General features: G+C 38.4%; 1 long non-coding RNA gene across 1 annotated transcript in view; it reads right to left on the reverse strand.

Annotated features, from left to right (window-relative positions):
- The window catches only part of LOC125937041 (uncharacterized), a 197,852-nt gene extending 178,627 nt beyond the window's left edge, over positions 1 to 19,225 (reverse strand). Inside the window, exons 1-2 of the long non-coding RNA XR_007462224.1 lie at positions 19,154 to 19,225; positions 15,893 to 15,988 (exon numbers count right to left, since the gene is read on the reverse strand). This is a non-coding gene — a long non-coding RNA (uncharacterized LOC125937041). The remainder of the gene's footprint in view (positions 1 to 15,892; positions 15,989 to 19,153) is intronic.
- Positions 19,226 to 19,612: the final 387 nt, after the last annotated feature.

Here is a 19,612-nt window from a genome sequence, read left to right on the forward strand (position 1 = left end):
AAGATGTGGTATATATATATATATATATATATATATATATATACACACACACACACACACAATGGAGTATTACTTGGTAATCAAAAAGAATGAAATCTTGCCATTTGCAACTACGTGGATGGAACTGGAGGGTATTATGCTAAGCGAAATTAGTCAAAGACAAATATCATATGACTTCACTCATATGAAGACTTTAAGACACAGAACAGATGAACATAATGGAAGGGAGGCAAAAATAATATAAAAACAGGGAAGGGGACAAAACATAAGAGACTCTTAAATATGGAGAACAAACAGAGGGTTACTGGAGGAGTTGTGGGAGGAGGGATGGGCTAAATGGGTAAGGGGTATTAAGGAATCTACCCCTGAAATCACTGTTGCACCATATGCTAACTAATTTGGATATAAATTTAAAAAATAAAATTAAAAAAACTAAAAAAAAACTAAAAAAAACAAGATTAATGATGTTGAGCATTTTCATGTCTTTTTGTTATCCATACATGTTGCTGAAGTATCTGTTCAAATTTGTTAACCATTTTTAATTGAGTTGTTTGGTTTTTTATTATTGAATTAGAGTCATTTTCATACTGTATATACAAGTTCTTTATCAGATATGTGATTTGCAAATAATTTATCCTACTTTGTGTCTTATCTTTTCATTCACAGTGCCTTCCAAAGAGCAGAATTTCTTATTTTTGATAAAGTCCAATTTATCCAATTTTCACTTAGTGGATTATGTTTTGGTGTTATATCTAAGAAATCTAACACAGATGGGCTCACACAAGTTCACAAAGATTTTCTCCTATTTTTTTCTCCAGAAGTTTTAAGTCGTACATTTAGGCCTATGATTGACTTTGAGTTGATATTTGTATACATGAATGATATTGATCTAGGTTTTTGTTTTTATTTTCAAATGGACATCCAATTATTCTGACACCATTTGTTGAAAAGATTATCCGTTCTCTATTAAATTGCCTTTGTGCTGGGGCACCTGGGTGGCTCAGTTGGTTACGTGACTGATTCTTGATTTTGACTCAGGTCATGATCTCATGGTGGTGAGATTGAGCCCCACCTTGGACTCCACACTGAGCATGGAGCCTGCTTGGGCTTCTCTGTCTTCCTCTCTCCCTGCGCCTCCCCTGCCCACACTCTCTCTTTCTCTCAAAATAAATAAACTTTAAAAGGATATAAATAGATAGATAGATAGATAAACTGTCTTTATACTTTGTTAAAAATAAATGGACCATATATATGGATCTATTTTCTGGTCTCTCAATTCTGTTCCAATGATCCATTTGTCTGTATTGATGTCAATGCCACAATCACTATAGCTTTTGAATACATTTTGAAGCTAGGTAATTATAAGTCCTTCAGCTTTGTTTACTTTTTCAAAGTTATCTGGGCTATTTAGGTTCTTTGAATTTCTTTATAAATTTGAGAATAAGTTGGCCAATTTCTACAAAATCTTGCTAGGGTTTGATTTGTATTGTATTGAATCTACAGATAAGTTTTGGGGAGAATTGACATCTTGAGGGTATAGAGTCTTTCAATACACGAACACGGTATATCTCTCCATTTACTTGAGTCTTCTTTAATTTCTCTCAGCAATGTCTTGTAAATTTTAGTGTATAGGTTTTGCACATCTTTTGTCAGATTTATCCCTAGATATTTCATACTTCAAAGCTAATATAATAATACTGATTTTTAAAATTCAGTTTACAACTGTTAATGATTAGTCTGTAGAAATGTAATTGATTTTTGTTTTGTAAACTGCAAACTTGCTAAACTTATTTATTAATTCTAGAAGCTTTTTGGGAGATTTCATAGGATTTTATACATAGATTATTATGTCAGTTGCTAAAGAGAATTTTATTTCTTCCTTTACAATATGGGTCCCTTTGTTTCTTTTTCTTGCCTTATTCAATTGGCTAGAACCTCTAATACTATATTAAGTATTAGTGGTGAGATTAGACATTCCTGTCTTATCCCTGATCTTAAGGGGAAAATCCCCTAGTGTTTCAGCATTCAATATGTTGTTTGTTACAGATTTTTGATAGATTCCCTTTATCAGGTTGAGGAAGTTCCCTTCTATTTTTAGTTTATTGAGAAGTTTGTCATATGAGCATGTGTTCCTATAAAGATAGCTTTATCAGATATTTTTTCTTTTTCAATTCTAGCTTTTGAATTTCATGGCCATCTAAAGAATGTATGTACATATAAAATAGATTTTGTGGATGTGCTCACTGCTTCTTCAACCATCCTGACCTCTTGATCTGCTGAGGAGGAGAAAGGATGGATGGCACAGGAAAAGGAAACCAGACTTGCAAGGACTTTCTGGACAGGGGCTATTTCTTCAGGCCTTGAATCCCATATCTAGGGAGTTTCCTGGAACCATGAGTTGGCCCTCAGTTCTATTTTATTTATATATTCATTCATTCATTCATTCATTCATTATTTTACACTTTTCCTTCTTGTTAGTTGATCTTATTTTCACTAATCACTATTCACTTTATCATTTCATTAAGTGGACCTTTTGCTTTTACTTTTTATATAATGCCACTTAGTTTGTCATTATTTACTTAAAATTTTTTTTAAGTTTTCATTGAAGAGTTTTTATCACGTCCATTCAATCTTGAATCTGATGATTTTATTATTTGTGTTTCTCTTTTTATTTTAAAATTGCAAGCAAAAATCATTGATTTCAGGGTAGCATCAGTGAGAACTATCCATGGAATTAAGCAGGAGGCCTGAAGATTTCCCCCTCCAATGATCTCAGCTTGACTCTTCAAACCTTGACTCCTCAGGGCTGCAGGTCTTCAGGAGGCACCAGCCAAAATTGTACTCTGTAAATGTCAGGAGGCAACTGTTGCAGGAATTCCATTCACACACAATAAATGTGTGTGTTGTGCAGCAGTGACACTGCCCACCTTGCAAAGGATGATACACTGAGTTCTAAAGTTTTTAAATGGATGGGGCGCCTGGGTGGCTCAGTTGGTTAAGTGGCCGACTTCGCCTCAGGTCATGTTCTTGCTGTTGATGAGTGCCGGCCCTATGTAGGGCCGTGTGCTGACAGCTCAGAGCCTGGAGTCTGCTTCGGATTCTGTGTCTCCCTCTCTCTCTGCCCCTTCCCCCTCCCCCCCAAATGAATAAACGTTTAAAAAATTAAAGTTTTTAAATGGAATTAAACAATAGCTATATGGGCCACTCTACCTTTCCAAAGATCACTTTAATTCTGCATTCAGTCACAGTGCAGCTGAACCACTGAAACAACGTTGTCTTTTCATATCACAAATCATCCAATCCTTTTATAAGTATATGAATTATTTAAATTGATGATCTCTATTCAGTACAACCACTGAACATCAGGTAAATATATGGTTGCATAATAAAAGATGAAACTGTGTAGTAAGGTTCCAGCCAAAAAAGATTCTCAAAACTCCTTTGTTTCATTTTTGTTTATGATTTCTAAAATTTCAATTTTATTTTTATTTGATTTTTATTCTGAATAAAACGCAGAATAGCAAGATTAAAAAGAAAGAACCAAAAGGTGAAAAATTAAATAGCAGAAGTCACTTAAGATTCATCATGATAATGACTCAAATTGCCTTCAAGACAAGCTGCTGCCAAAAGATGCTTCTTCCAGGAAGGATCTTAGGGAATTTCTCTAAGTGGATAGTCTGCAGGCTAAAGAGCAGTTCACTAGGGCTAGAATTAAGGTGGATATTGTTGTCGAGATGAAGCTGACTCTACCTATGATGGACAATCAGCTGCAAACAAAACGAAAACAAAACGTAGAATTTCACTGTATACTTGCCAGCTTCATTCCATAACTACCAACTACCAAAGTATCTCTGAGTATAAGTACACGAAGGTTACTTAGTTCACTCTTGCTCAATACCCTAAAATGAGAGACAAATGTGGACAGGCTAAATTCTCCACCAAGCAATTTGACTGATATTCACTACTTTCTCCGTAGTGCCTGTGACCTCCAATCCAATGCAATTCTTGGCAAGTAAATTTTCCAAACACCCTATCTAAGGCTCACCCTGACACCTGTGTCAAATGTTAACATGCTCCACTTTTCTCTGAAACTTTTCCATTTGCAAAAGGATAAATCCCTATGCTGGGGACTGTAAAAAGATACTGTATAGATGGCAGATGAGGTTCCTCCTTATCAGAAATTTACAGCGCCGATGGAGGAAAGGTTTATGTGCAGAAATAGTAAAATCAAGTGGGCATTATTTTGTAAACCATTGGAATAAGACAAATAAAAAGGAAGAATGTGAGCATGAAAGACCAAGGAAGAGATGACATTTGGCATGTTCTGGAGGGCTGATAGGATTCCATTTGCTGGGAGGTCTCTGAATGCTAGCATCTCATCACGTGTTCATTCTGAATACCATGGAAGTTCAGTGCATCCAGAAATAGTGGTGTTAATTTCTGTTTATCCCCTGTGTTCTTCCCCTGGGAGTCTTAATAACAATCAGTAGCAGGGAAGAGTGGGTGCTGATGGGTTTGTTTTAATGGTTATCCTATTTATTCCTCCAACCTTGGGCTTATAGCATGGTCACAGTTTGAACAGAGTTTATATCCAGCGAAAGATACCCAGGGTTTTTTACCCTACTCTTCACATTCTATGGCAGTTTTGTTATTTATTTCACTACATTTAACCCATTTTTATCACGCTTACATCCCACAGATGTTTACTATGTACCATTTATGTGCAAGTCATTGTTTTGGGCCTGGGGAACAAAACAGCATTCCTGTCCTCTTGGAGCTTCCTCTATAGCGGGAGGAGACAATACAGAAATCAATGTTTATCTGTCTAAGTATTTATCTATCATCTATCTATTAGATATCTAGATATTTATGGAGTAGAAAACAGTGCAACATAACACAATATATATTATATAACCATATAAATACTTATATTTGTATATGTGTATAAAAACATTTACTTTAATATCTATTAATAAGTGTTATGGGGAAAACTTCAGCAAGGAAACAGAGTATGGGGGCAGAGAAATTTTTAAGCAGATGGTCAGGAAAGTCCTTTCTGAGAAGGCAACATCTGAGCAGTGGCTTAAAAGAGATGAGGGGGTGAGACATATGGATATCTGGGACAAGAACATTTCAGGAAGAGGAACCAACAAGTGCAAAGGCCCTGAATTACAATTAAGCTTAGTGTGCTCAGGGAAATTGAATTCACAATGTGAAAGAGTCAGCCTGCTATGTGGAGAAAAGATTATAGAGGAGCAAGTAGAGAAATAGGGAAACTAATTAAGGTGCAACAAACAGGCAGGTAAAAGATGATGATGGCTTGGATCTGGTGGGTAGTGGTGGAGAATGCATCCATTTTTGGTTCTAGGATGTTTTTAAACATTTTAATGTCTCTGAAATTGGGATGCAGCTTCTAACTGATGGCGTCTTACTATTACTATGGGCCGGGAGACATAGAGATGTAGTTCCATTTATCTGCACATGCACCCCCCTGGTTTGGAGCTTTTATTCTCCCTCAGTTGAGTCACAGGTCACAGGACGGTTGAGCGTCCGACTTCAGCTCAGGTCATGATCTCGCAGTTTGTGAGTTCAAGCCCTGCATCCAACTCTGTGCTGACAGCTCGGAGCCTGGAGCCTGCTTTGGATCCTGGGTCTCCCTCTCTCTTTGTCCCTCCTTCCCGCCTTGTGCTCTGTCTCTTTCTCTCTCTCTCAAAATAAATAAGCATTAAAAAAATAAAAAAATAAAATAAAAAGACTGAGTGAGATCACCAGAAAGTGAGTGTAAACAAAGTGAAATCTGAAGTCATTTATTTAAAAAAATTTTTCTTGACAGTTTATTTATTTATTTTGAGAGAAAGAGAGTGAGCAGGGGAGGGACAGAGAGAGAGGAAGAGAGAGAGAATCCTAAGCAGGCTCTGGACTGTCAGCATGGAGCCTGATGCGGCACTCGAACTCTCAAACTCTGAGATCACAACCTGAGCTGAAATCAAGAGTTGGATGCTTAACCAACTGAGCCACCCAGCCTCCCTAAATCTGAAGTCATTTAGAAGTTCAAAATTGTGGAAGAAGTTTCAACATCTTATATTGGGAATATGTGTTCTAGATCCTCATGTAGGTGGAACATATACTACCAGTATAATGAACCTGCCAACCTTACAAAAGCCTTGGATTCATGATTATTTTTTTAAATGCTTGTTACAGAAGAAAATAGTGCTGAGCAGATATTCCTAATTCAGCTTGTCTAAATAAGAATCATTCTGAAAAACACATTTGAATAACTGGGGAAGAATTTAAGTACTACATCCCATTAAAGCTCATTAAAGAATAAAAAGTAATAGCCATGGGCTCTGCATAATAAAAAAAGAGTCTAACCTTATGTGGTTAGGCTTTCAGTTATACTTTAAGAAAATATTTTAAACTATATAGTCACACAAATAAACTTTCCAGAAGTACAACTTTCTAGTGTAGATAGAGCTGAAGGCTGAATGAAGTTTCCTAGATCATGCTCCTGACAGATGAGGGAACGGAGGCCTGAATCCACCAAGGGACTAACCCAACTGAAACAGCACCCTGAACGGCTATGAACCAAAGCCAACAGACACTTTTTGCTTCAAGTTCAACATACTTCCTACCATACCAATGACATGCCACACACACACTCACACCAGGGAAATTTGTGACAAAATTCGTAACTTTTAAACACAAAACAAAGTCTTATTTAACAACAAGAGAAAAACGTACAGAGATTGCAATTGCACATCAGTATGCCATGGATCTTTGAGTTTCACTGGACAGTAGTTTAGTCTGAGAAATCCTGTTTCAGTTTTGTCTGCAACAAAAAATAAGATAAAGCTGCACCCTCCACTTAAGGCAGTCTTGTGTGAAAGCAGAGAAATTGAAAAGTCTTGCATAAGACCAATGCTTGAGGGGTGCCTGGGTGGTTCAGTCAGTTAAGCGTCCAACTCGATTTTGGCTCAGGTCATGATCTTATGGTTCATGAGATCAAGCCTCGTGTGGGGCTTGTGCTGACTGCTGACAGCACAGAGCCTGCTTGGGATTCTCTCTCTCTTTCTCTCTGCCCCTTCCCTGCTCTCTCTCTCTTTCTCTCTCTCTCAAAATAAACAAGTAAACGTTAAAAAAAAAAAGGCCTTCCAAAGCAGGCCAAGCTGATGAAAAAAACAACAAGAAAACAAAACAAACTAATGCTTGAATCCTGTTCAGATAGTCCTCATAATTAATAAAGTAAACATTAAGATTAATTGAGCATATAAATGTGACCATTCCCCCCCCCCACTAAAGCATATGATCATCCCCCTTCTCATGAGTAACCCTTAAATTGTATCAATTTATTCCACTTCTTATTTGGTATAGGCTCAAATTTACAGCACCCCCATAATGAATGTTAACAGAACCGTCTCTCTCTGTCAGTATTCCTCAGTATTAGAAAGCTGCTCACTGCATTAAATGGTAAAAAGAAGTTGTAACTTTGGAATTGGAGTTAAGTTCATACTTTAGCCCTATTACTGCTTGGCTGGGCAGCATTTCCCACTTTCTTAATTTTTCTGAGGCTGAGACATCCAGAGTTAGGGTGGTATTACTTGAAAAGATGGTTGTGTAAAATAAATGACTTAGTGAAGATACGTGAAATCTTAATACAGTACTTGGTACTTAATAAATATCAATAAATGGCTTTCTCAGTAAAAGAATGCTCATTTAAGCCATCTTTCTTCCCTAGGCTTGTTTACTTTGTAGCATATCCAGGTTGTTTTCTTCACTGTATTGTTACAGATAGTAAAAACAAATAAAAATGTATTTTATGATGTTATGTTCCTTTTTATTCAAGAACTCTAAACATTGACAATCTTTCACACACCTTTTTGGGTGCTCGTTTTTTGGGATTACTTGATTTCCATTCAAGTTGCAGAATAAGCAGCTTCTGTTTGTTTATCAGAATGTCTCTGTGTACTACTTAAGGCAAATACTATTTCCTTCCACAGAGTAAAAGAAATCGTTGCTCTTATAAAGTATAAATATAACTTCATTTGATACCTTCACTTTACCCTAACTACCCAAACACCACCTTTGGTCTATCTAGTAAATAATCGATTTAGAAAAAATAACTCTGAAAAAATAATCCCATTACACTGTGATTTCTCATATATTTTTAACTTATTAACTAGTTAAAGAAATAGCTGCTTAGAAGCTTCTTTAAAGGAGAAATTGAATGTTTCCTGCAAACAATAGCCACAACAGGGGTGTCTGGGGTCTCAGTTGGTTAAGCACCAGACTTCGGCTCAGGCCGTGATGGAGCCCCACGTTGGGCTCTCTGCTGTCAGTGCACCACTTCAGACCCTCTCTCTCTCTCTCTCCCCTCTCTCTCTCTTCTCCTCCCTCACTCTCTCAAAAATGAATAAACATTAGAAAAATAAAAATAAACAATAGCTACAACAGCCACCCCACCTGTGACTAATGCATCCTTGAGGTTTAGATGGCAGCTTAGCCTAAGAAATACCTCCTAAATTTCAACAGGAACATAACTAAGATGAAATAAACCTGCCCCTTCCACTCGAGGAAGTATCATAAAAGTGCCAAGAGGAAACTGAAATGCCTTCCAAAAATGTACATTTTTGCACTGTGTTCAAACTTGAGTTTCTTTTGCCTAAAGTTCAGTTGTAAAAAGAACCAGCTGTGGGACCGAGAGCCACAAGTCCAGCGCCTGCAGCCTGGACACTTGAGGACTGTAATGAGAGCCGGCTGTTGTCTACCTAGCTGATGGCTCAGGAAGCTTGTCTAGTGAATGCTCTATCACCAAGGAAACGCTTCCATCACAGCAAGTCTAGCACCTTCCCATTTACAACTCACTTGACAAGCACAGCTGTAAATAAGTCTGCACTCAGGAGGAGGAATATGTGGAGGCCCTCACTAGCACCTACTGTAAGAATTATAAATTGCCCAATTTGGGGACGAAGTGAGATGCTTTAACAGAAGTTCAGAACAATGACAGATCTGGCACCGAATCTATTGCACACTAATTGTTTCACTGAGATAATTTTGAGGTAATTACACTCCACCAATCCACAAGTAACCTCACTCAGGCTGTATTTAATCCAGTGTAGCTTGCTATTTCTGAAAGGTCAGGAAATCTCTTTCCTCACCTCTAACTGCTCACCTTTCTTGGGTGCACTATGGGGATGCATAATTCCAACAGAGTGGAAATTCAGTCAGTAAATGAAGTTGAGGCATAAATATTCATAGCAAAAACTTTTGGGGGGAAAAAGTCAAGAAATGACATGAAGGCAATCCCAGCCCCCTTATAGAGATGACTAAGATATGCTCTGAGAGTTTACAAGCATTTGCTTGAAATCATATTCGGTTATTTAAAAACTCTTTTCATGGCAATGAACATATCCCCGTGCCAGTGTTTGGATACCTCATTCATGTTTTGCTCATCGAAGAAGAAAGCAGGCGCACTTGCAGTCTTTCTAACTCCTCTCACTTCTTGGGGCACTTCTTTCCTTCTCCAAAACTCTAGTCTTTCAAAAAAATTCAAAGACTTATCCATGTTCCAATGTAGCCAAACATGCCTCAGCTTACATAAAATTACTTGGAAATCTGGAATTTGTACCATACTTTGAAGTCTGCTATTGAATTAATTCATTATCAAAACTGGGTAAGCAATTCTCAAACATCAATGCCAAAGCATTCTATAAATTCTGAATTCTACAAAGACAATAACGCTGACCCCCCATCCAAAATATGTGTGTATATATGAGGAGTTAGTATATTTTACTATAAATGGCAATCAATCATTAGTGGTAACAGTAACTTTTCTCTTTATCACAAATATCAGACTTAATTCTTATCATATTCAGCCCAAAGATTTTCTCAAGGTTAACTTTCCTTCAAAAATCAACAAATAGAAATCTCATGATGTGACTAAATTTTAGAACTAATGAATACAAGGAAGATCTTTTAAGACACAAAGTCATGTACTATATCTTCTTAATCCCTGAGAAAACTACTAAAAACTTCCCTTCCTTGTCAGGATGAAGCATCCATCAAAAACCACCCCAAGATAAACCTGAACTTTCGGTAGTTTTTGGCATTCAACCATCAAACAATGTAAGTAGTCACGCCGTGTGGCTTAATGTGGGACTTTGCCCAGGGCCAGTCAAGGCCTGAACTTGCCCGTCACAGTTAGAAAAATTCAAGATAAAGTAGAATTTGTTAATTATGTGCAATTAAGATAATTTAAATATTCAAATACATGAAACTTCTTTAGTTTTGTTTACTTGTTTTGTTTTACCATTGGCTGATGTAGCAAACTCCAAATTCACTCCAAATCCAGTGAATTCAAAGACTGAGCTTAAGAACTGAAAACCCGGGGCGCCTGGGTGGCTCAGTCAGTAAGCGTCCGACTTCGGCTCAGGTCATGATCTCGCGGTCTGTGGGTTCGAGCCCCGCGTCGGGCTCTGTGCTGACAGCTCAGAGCCTGGAGCCTGTTTCAGATTCTATGTCTCTCTCTTCCTCTGACCCTCCCCTGTTCATGCTCTCTCTCTCTCTCTCTCTGTCTCAAAAATAAATAAATGTTAAAAAAAATTAAAAAAAACAAACAAACTGAAAACCCAACTACCAAGAAGAACTGTGAGAATTGTAAAATGACCTATTTGGTGGCACTTTTTTTTGGTAGCAGTTACTTTTTATTTTACATATAGGTTAGCCTGAAAGAAGATACATGACTAGTATGTCCCAAGCCAAATGCCACTAGAAGTCAAGAATGTCTACTTTATTCCTTCCAGTTTTCCCTGCTCAGCTGCATGGTATAAAAAGAAAACTATCTCTTCAGAAATTCTTATGATATTCATATACCTAATTATATAAATGACTTTGAAGGAGTTTGATTACTTTCTTGAAAATTGTGGATTAAGACACTGACACCTTTATCCTTCTACTACCAAACAAATTGTAAAACAAAGGGGAAGGCAACACACACTTGTTTATTTATTTAAAATTTTTTTTAGTGTTTATTCATTTTATGTGTGTGTGTGGGTGTGTGGGTGTAAGAGAGAGAGAGAGAGACACAGACAGAGACAGAGAGAAAGAGAGAGTGAGAGTGGGGAAGGGGCAGAAAGAGAGAGGGAGACAGAAACTGAAGCAGGCTCCAGGCTCTGAGCTGTCAGCACAGAGCCCAATGCGGGGCTTGAACCCAGGAACTGAGAGATCATGACCTGAGCCTAAGTCAGACGTTTAACTGAGCCACCCAGGCACCCGCCACATACTTGTTTAGTTGCGAGCTATTACATATGAGGTACCATGCCTGGCATTTTCATGTTTAATCATGGCAAGATCACAGAACTGAAGGAAAGACCAATTTTTGCCCTTCCTCTTGGACTCAGTTTCCTTACTCCTGTAGCAATTGGCCTAGCAGGTGCTCAATAAACAGTTTGGGAAAAAACTCTTTTTTTGCCTTAAAATACAGCATGTTAGATGGACAAAAATGAATGTTCTTTCTATGGGATCAGGGCCTTCCATCTTACAAGATCTACTTCCTGTCACATTTTCTATAGCACATACTTATGAGTCTCAAGTGAAAAACAAGTAGTTAGCCTTTGGAAATCCTACGGGTAATATGCAACCTTCCTGACATTTAAATTGTTTTTAAATGCATTTGGTGAGACACAAATATACTATTCCAAATTCAAGCCCAAACCCAAAGGTTTTCTTTCCTGTTTCCCATTTTCCGGGGACTTCCAAGAATAGCCATTTCTTAGTTCAGTTGTGAAATACAATCCTGTTATCACCATCCAGGGATGTTGAATCATGACTAAGGGGAACTAGAAAATATACAATTTGTTCTTATGGCTTCCGCTATGATCTTATAATGTTTATTTAATTATTTATATATTAATTTATTTACTAACTAATAATCACCCTGGAAACATGACTAGATCATAAAATATTCTAACAGCACAGATCAAAGAGGAATGCTAGTCTTCAGTAGACTGTCTTCCCATTCGCCTTTCTTCAGTCTTCTGCTTTCATAAAAGAGGTGATGTCATAATTTATGATGTTAAGCTGACTGGTGAAATGTCATTACACAAGCAATGTTTTAATTGATGATGTTAGGCTGGTTAGCAGGAAAGTGTCAAATGTCACTTTTGTGACATAAACTGGCAGTTATGATTATATAATATCAATTATTCTTTGGAAAACTGCATTAGATCAGTTAGAGCAGAGTCGATTTAGTTTGTGCAAGTTCATTTTTTTTTTCTAGCTGTTCATCTAGTTCTAATTATTAGGAGTAAAGTACACTTTGGATGTAGTTTAGACTTTCCTAATGTCATCCCTGGAAGTATAATAGGTGTATTATATGCCCCTTGTGTTGCACAAAGGGGTGTAAGGAAAATCTCTAGTGACCTTCCAGAAAGAAGGTGTACTGTGAATCTTCCTCCTCCTTAACTGAAACTCTTGAAATTATTTTAATTGTTAGTTGAGATTTAACTGAAATTTGACATTGTGAAGGAATAAACTTCAAAGACTCTTAGCTTATTTTGGTTTTCTATCAATATTAGCTGCAAAGTTAATTTAAATTTAACCCCAAACTTCTAAGCATACTTGCCTCTCTCCTTTTCTTTTTAAATTAAGCTAAGAAGAAGAATCAAAAGAAGAACCATTTTCTTATATTCTTTGTCCTTTACTATAGACATCATTTTGAAACTGTGATAAGTTAACTAGAAGGATATGGGAATTCAAAACTCAAAAAATCTAATGATAAACAACAAACCCAATGATAAAAATCTTAATGAGACATACCATGATAGCAACAGCTACCAATTATTGTAATTGGTATAGCCAGGCGCTGTGCTAATCCTTTACATGCGTTGCCTTATGTACTCTTCGTAACAAATGTGTGAACTAGATATGATTAATACCATTTTGCATGTGAGAAAAGTGAGGTTTACAAATATTTTGGCATAAAATAAACAATTTGTAAATGTTAAGTGTTCCCAGGAGTAGTGGAGTAACTTGACATCGGGCATACATGGGAAACACACCCATGGAGGAAGTCATCCTCTGCAGTCTCTGCAAGGCGAGGCCCAGGAGCTGAGCCCCAGTGGGAGGGCTGGACGCGAACAGAATGCAAGTGGAGGGAAGGTGGTGAAGCTGGGGCAAAGTGACTGTAAATGTGTGTGCATGTGTGTGTCTATGCATGTGCGTATTGCAGGTGTGTGCATCCGTGCATGTGTGCATGTATCCACAGGTGTTTGTGTGTGAATGTACACACCAGTGTCTGTGTGTGTCTGTGGGCTTCTGTGTGTACACGCATTCATGTGCTCTGTGTGTGTGTGTGTGTGTGTGTGTGCACATGCACCTATGTATGCACTTATGTTCAGAGGGTGGGAGCTAGTGGAGGGAGAAAGCATAGAATAGCATTAAGATAGGAACAATATTAGGCAGCTGTAACACAGATGCAGTGCAGTCTGGGCAACTGATATAAATTCAAAAGCAGGGCATCTCACTAGAGCAAAGCCCAGGAGGTGCCATCCTGAGCCAGGCATTATCCTTCTGACTGCTGGATTGTGGGTTGTCTAGTGGTGTAGACTTCTCGGGGAGGGCCCACAGTGTCCAGGGCAGGAGGTAGACCTTCAGATGGTAGCACATACTTCCCAGGTGGTACAGCTATATTTCAGTAACTGAACAGCAGATGCCATCTGATCTTTACAGAGCTGAGCATCTATGAAGGACATGGACTCATAGCTTGCTGGCCTTTCCCCATTCCTCCCTTATCTCCCATTCCCAACTCTCTTTCCACTTCTCCAAACTGAGCTGCCTTCTTCCTACTGCTGTTCAGGGACTCCCTCCAAGACACTGAGCTGACAGCTCTTCAACCACTTCCAGGCCTGTTTTCCTTCTTACAGGTATGATTTTGGTGAAAACTAGGGGAAAAACATCCAAACCTGGAGCTGAGTCAGTGGGAATCACAGAGGAATGTGAAGTCCTAAGCAATATCAGACATTCTAGAGCTTGGGTGAAGGGTTCTCATATTCCCTCTCAGGCTCCATCAAACCACACCAAAAGAAGAAATTAATCAGTAAATATGCCCCACATGAAAAAATATCACATTCTTGTTCTTGGCAACAATTTAAATCTTCCTAAGTCTTCACGGTAAGTTATTACATTTGCTCCATCTAAATTTCTTCCTCTTTGTTCTTTTCTCCATTTCTACCTTACTTTCACCTTGGTTTAGGAGCAAAACCAAACGAATTCATTTGGAAAGTGAGTTAAAAACAGAACGGATCCCTGGGACTCTGGTATTTCCCCTATGGCTGTAACTCAAAGGAGAGGGATGGCAGGTCATAGGTGAGGGCTGGAGCAGGCGGGACAAATAGTAGCAAATGTTGTTCAGTGCTTTGTGGATTTGTAAAGCACTTTTATGTAGAAACATATTGTTTCTTCAAGAGACTTTGTAAGATCATGATTATTAACATCTCCTCTGGCAGAAAAAGAATAATGCTCAAAGTAGTTTAGCAAAACAGCTAGTAGGTTTCTGAATACTTGTCCCATGATCTTTCCAGTGCCATGTGGGCAGTTTTAACTTCTCACTCTGGTTGTTGGAAGAAATCTTGATTACTCATGCTACCTGATTACTCAAAACTGATTAGGTTTGATCTCTCCTTGATGTAAATACTAATCATCACTTATTCACTCCCTCCCCCCCAACTATATTCATTCAACAAGTGCTGATTGAGCATCAATTATGTGCCAAACACTGACCTAGGGCCAACTGTGCCCTCTTGGATATTATATTCTTGTTGGGCCCCTTCTAACCCTCAAATCTAAAAAAAAAAATTATAAATGAAATCACTTTGGCCCTCAGTATTCTAGGATTTATCTTTCACATTAGAAGCAGGTCACTGGGTCCAGCCCACAAACAAGGAGAGATTACACAAGGGCGTGAATTCCAGGAGGTGGGAGTTTAGGGGAGCCATTTTAAAAGGCATTCTACCAAAGGAACATAGAAGGTACCTCAGGGTACCCAGAATATCCTTATGCTACAATGACACACTTATCAAGGCACACAGTGAAACCAACAAGCCAAACTCATCCTTCAGAAGGTGATTTCTTGTGTCTCATAGCTTCAGTGCTACCTCTTAGTTCCACTAAGGACTAAGCACTAAGCACTTGAGTTGTTAACCCTTTGAGTGTTCATGGCTTCTCCACAAAGGTCTTCTGTCTGAAAGTCTTTTTCTTAGAGAACTCTTAACCACCATTTCTGATCTTCAAAGCCATACCAACATCCTATGTCAGCCGCTGTTGCAAAAAACAGTTCTGTGTAGGCTTCAGCCAGTTTCCAGTAAATACAGCCTTGCTTCAGGCCAGTGCTATATATCTCTTGCCTCTGGCAGACATGAAGCTTCTTTTTTGGCAACACTACATTGGGTGTTTTAAGAACTCAACTGGTACCAGAAAAATGTGAAAACTAGAAGTGGGAAGAATGACTTCTAGGTTGGAAGAAATGTTCACCAATGCAAATTGAAAGTCCATGGGTAAATGCTTCTTCCTTTGCCCCTTTCCTACTCTAGAACATGTTCCCACAAGACTGAACAACCAGTCACCTACAGTGATGTCCTTGTGTGGGGCTTTCTCTCCTTCCCATTTTTCATTCTGGGTCCCTGGGAACATGTTCCCAAATAAACTACTCACACATAGCCATTTTCTTAGATTTTGCTTCATGTGGAATCCAGGCTAAGACAACCTTCAAGCTTTAATGACTCAAAAAAGAACTAAATCAATAAATTACTGATGATGAAATTTGAGTGTTATTATACACAAGACACCCAGGCTGAAATAAATCTGATTAAGAAGGCGTTTTATGAAATGTGTGACTTACCAGATGTTGTCCATTCTGGGCACTGGAACATTCATTCTTACAGTTAGTTTCCACATATTTCTCTATTATGATGCTTAGTGGTTCTTTAAATTTGGGCTGTATGAAATGAAGACAACAACAATAACAAAATAAGACTGACTCTACAATGAAAATAATATGGTATTTTCTGTAAGTTTTGATATACATCTACTTATTTAGGGCAAACTTCTCAGGGTGGGTGCCAGCAACATCACCTGGTGCAGGTGAACTCAGGGGCAGGACAGTCAGAAGACATGGGGTCTTCAGTTCCCTGTTCATCCTGCAGACAGTGTGCTTAGGCAGGTAGGCCACTGGATGTATTGTGAGGTTACTCTTCCCTTGAAGGAACATCAATTCCTGCTCGTATCCCCCTTCTTACAAGGCAATTGTGAGAGCAGACTTATATGGGGATAAGTATATTGGGCTTGCTTTGTTCTAATAACCTTAGCTTAGAACCAAAAGAAGGTTATTCTGAGGAAACACAGATGCTCAGTATCTTAGATATCTTAGAGATTTTGGTTGCTTGGGAAGTGATTTGGATGTAGTCCCTCGTGTACCCAGGGAAAGTTGCAGCCTCATACCTTCCCTCAAAGAAGGAAGCCGTCAGTCACAGCTGGGTCACTGTCAGACAAGCCAGAGAGAGATCTGAGGTCACTCATAGGAAAATCCTACCCATCTCTTTACAAAAATACAATACACGGTGGACATAAGTGGCAATCCTTAGTTCCTCACCATTTATGATTAGTGATAATCTTTAGCCAGTGTAGCCCAGGGAATGTTCCTGAACTACTCTATGTTCTCCTTTGCTTGCTCCTGATGCACATTATTTATGCCTCTTGCTTGGGCAAAGTCTGCTCCTGGTTTCAATGGCTTTATTGTTAAGTGTTAGCCTTGCTCAGGTCCTTGGTAAGAGTAGAGTCATCAGCTATTAGTGTTTGTCAAGTGATTTTCACTGAAGGCTTTGCTTCTGACCCTTATGCTCTGTGCAATGCTGGCTGCGGCTGGCTCCAGGTTGCTGCAGCTCCCTAGTTCCCTCAGCTACCCTGCTGTGCCTGCCTTCTACATTGCAAGATTAAGGTTCTCTTCTGGACTTTTGGACGAGGCTTTGTATATATTGGAGACATGAAGGGAAAGGACATTCAAACCTATTTTTTTTTCCAGAAAGAATGATTTTCTGCTTCTATTTGGAATTTAAAAAAATAAGTTCCCTTTTTGCACTATGGTAAGTACTTCCTGTGAATAACACTATTAAATTTCATGCCAGTCAACATGGCATAGGAAGAGATCCAAGGTGTTACCATTTCATTGTGTTGGCTTGTAAGTTTCATTAGGTGCCATGATAAGTATGCCATCACAGGGGAGGGATATTTGGGTACCTGAGAGATCCCAGTTCTTTTGGTAGGAAGACTTCTAAAATGGTTCCCAATGATCCTTGCCTCCTGATATTCACACCTTGTATATTCCATTCCCTTGGTGAAGTAAGTCTAATGACTTGTTTCTAATGCAAATGAAAAGGTCATTCCCCTGCTGAGCCTTGAGATGACCCCAGACTTCAGGCTGACCCCTTGACTGAAGCCTGTGAGAGACCCTAAAGCAGAGGAACCAGCTAAGTCATCCCAGGTTCCCGACCTAGAGATAAATAAATAGTTTTGAGCTAAAGAAATAGTTTTGGAGTAATTCATAACACAGTAATAGATAATAAATACAGTGCCCTTCCAATTATAGGCATTAGGAGGCTGTCTCTCTTTTTGTGAGCCATTGTAACAGCATCCTCTGGTTGCAATACCCAGGAAATGTCTGTAATCTATGATCTCCTTTGAATGCAGACAGCCATTTTCCACTCCTGGATCACTAAGCAACATTCAACCTGTCAGAAACTAGGGCATACAAATTCTATTATAGCCACTATATTTAACACAGGAGCCTGGATAATAAGGTCAGAGATGTATTTTACAGCCTTAGCCTGGCATCACATCTTTTCTGGACTAAGGGTACTTTCTATAGTTCTGATTGAAAATAGCAGTTATTTTTTCCTTCCCCTGATCGGTTATCTTTACTGAAAATGTACAGTGCTGTCGCTCCTGACAAAGAGGACATGTATTAGACACCATGGGCTTGCACCTGAATACCCAAGTGATGCATTACATGAATATAATTTACATAATGAGCCAGGCAAAAAATGTGTCTTAGAGTGTACATGCTTGTCAACATTTAAAAATGTTGAAATCTTGACAGAGAGCTGCCTCTTGGAGTGAAAAAAAGAATGATACTTATTCCCCTCCCCCTTCAAACTCTATGCTGACGCCATGTCCCAAATACTACTCATGGAGTGAATTCATTGAGTTCATACCAAGAAATAACTCTGTTGTATGCTTAAATATTAATAAAACCAGCACAGTGGACTTACGTGGGTGCCTTGGGGCAGATTTCTTCTAGTTTTTCAATGAATAAAAAAGGTTAAACTCAAGGACCAAGTGGATTTTTATGGTTAAGTCACAATTTATAAGTGGGCATTAATTAACATCAGATAAAAAATGGGATTACTAAGCAATCACATATAGCCTTGTCATTAGCGGTGGGCTTATAATTATAAACCTTGCTGGAATGAATAATTAAGAAATTGTAATGAAGAGCTCTGCTATAGGAAGGGCCTTGGAAAATGTAGACTGCAGTGTTTGGCGCAAGTTTTAGTAAATAACCATTAGATCTGGATCCAGTGCATTCCCCCTAGCTATCTTCATTACATCACCAAGACTGATTAAACTCTAGCAATTATGCTTGAATTTCAGAAGTATTTTAACTTTTTCTTAGACGTGGGCTTCTCAAGCTCAGACAAAATGAGCTTAGGAATCCAGGCAGAATTTTTAGGTTTTAGGTTGTAGATAGTTTTGAATAAATTTGCTTACGGACCTGAATTGAACATACTGCCTATATCAAATATGAGGTAAAATATTTTCTACTTTGCTTTTTTTCCCCCATATTTTGAGATTTAGGGCTATATGTATAGGGCATCAAAATGTGTATTCTTGATAGAAAGGAAAAACCTACCAAAATGGCTATTTGGCTGCTTAGAAACCCCGCCCAACCCATCTCTCCAAATACACATTATTTTATTAGTTCTACCTTTTAAAATACAATACATTCACTTATGCTTATCAAAAGGTAAAAAGGAGGAAACTTTTAGAGCTGATGGTTAAATTTATGGCATTGTAGATGGTGACAGTTTCATGGGTGTATACTTACCTTAGAACTCATCAAGATGTATATGTCAAATGTGTTACAGCTTTTTCGTGTGTCAAAAATAATTCAGTAAATAAAAGAACAACAAAAAGGATAATAGAGTTTAAAAATAAACACATTTTATTGTTCATTTTATTTTTCATTTGTGGTAGTAAATAAAGTGTTTGGAAGAATCTTTTGATGCCTCAAATACCTTCTATTACCTTGACCTAGTCATTGAGAATTAAAAGGTGTTTATATGTGCAGCACTGGGCTAGGGCATACACCATCAGCTTTCCAGGCTGGCTCCAGTGCTTAAGCAAGAAGGCAGGAGAAATGCACGAAGAATAAAAAATTTTGACATATCGTGGCATTTATTTGCCCTATAACCTACTGACCTTGGCAAATTTCCTGGGGTGGGAAAGCATAAGCCACACATTGACCTAAATGGAATCTATCAATCCTGCTCAAATGTTAGCCAGC

Source organism: Panthera uncia (genome assembly GCF_023721935.1).
Source record: "Panthera uncia isolate 11264 chromosome A3 unlocalized genomic scaffold, Puncia_PCG_1.0 HiC_scaffold_11, whole genome shotgun sequence".
NCBI lineage: Eukaryota > Metazoa > Chordata > Mammalia > Carnivora > Felidae > Panthera > Panthera uncia.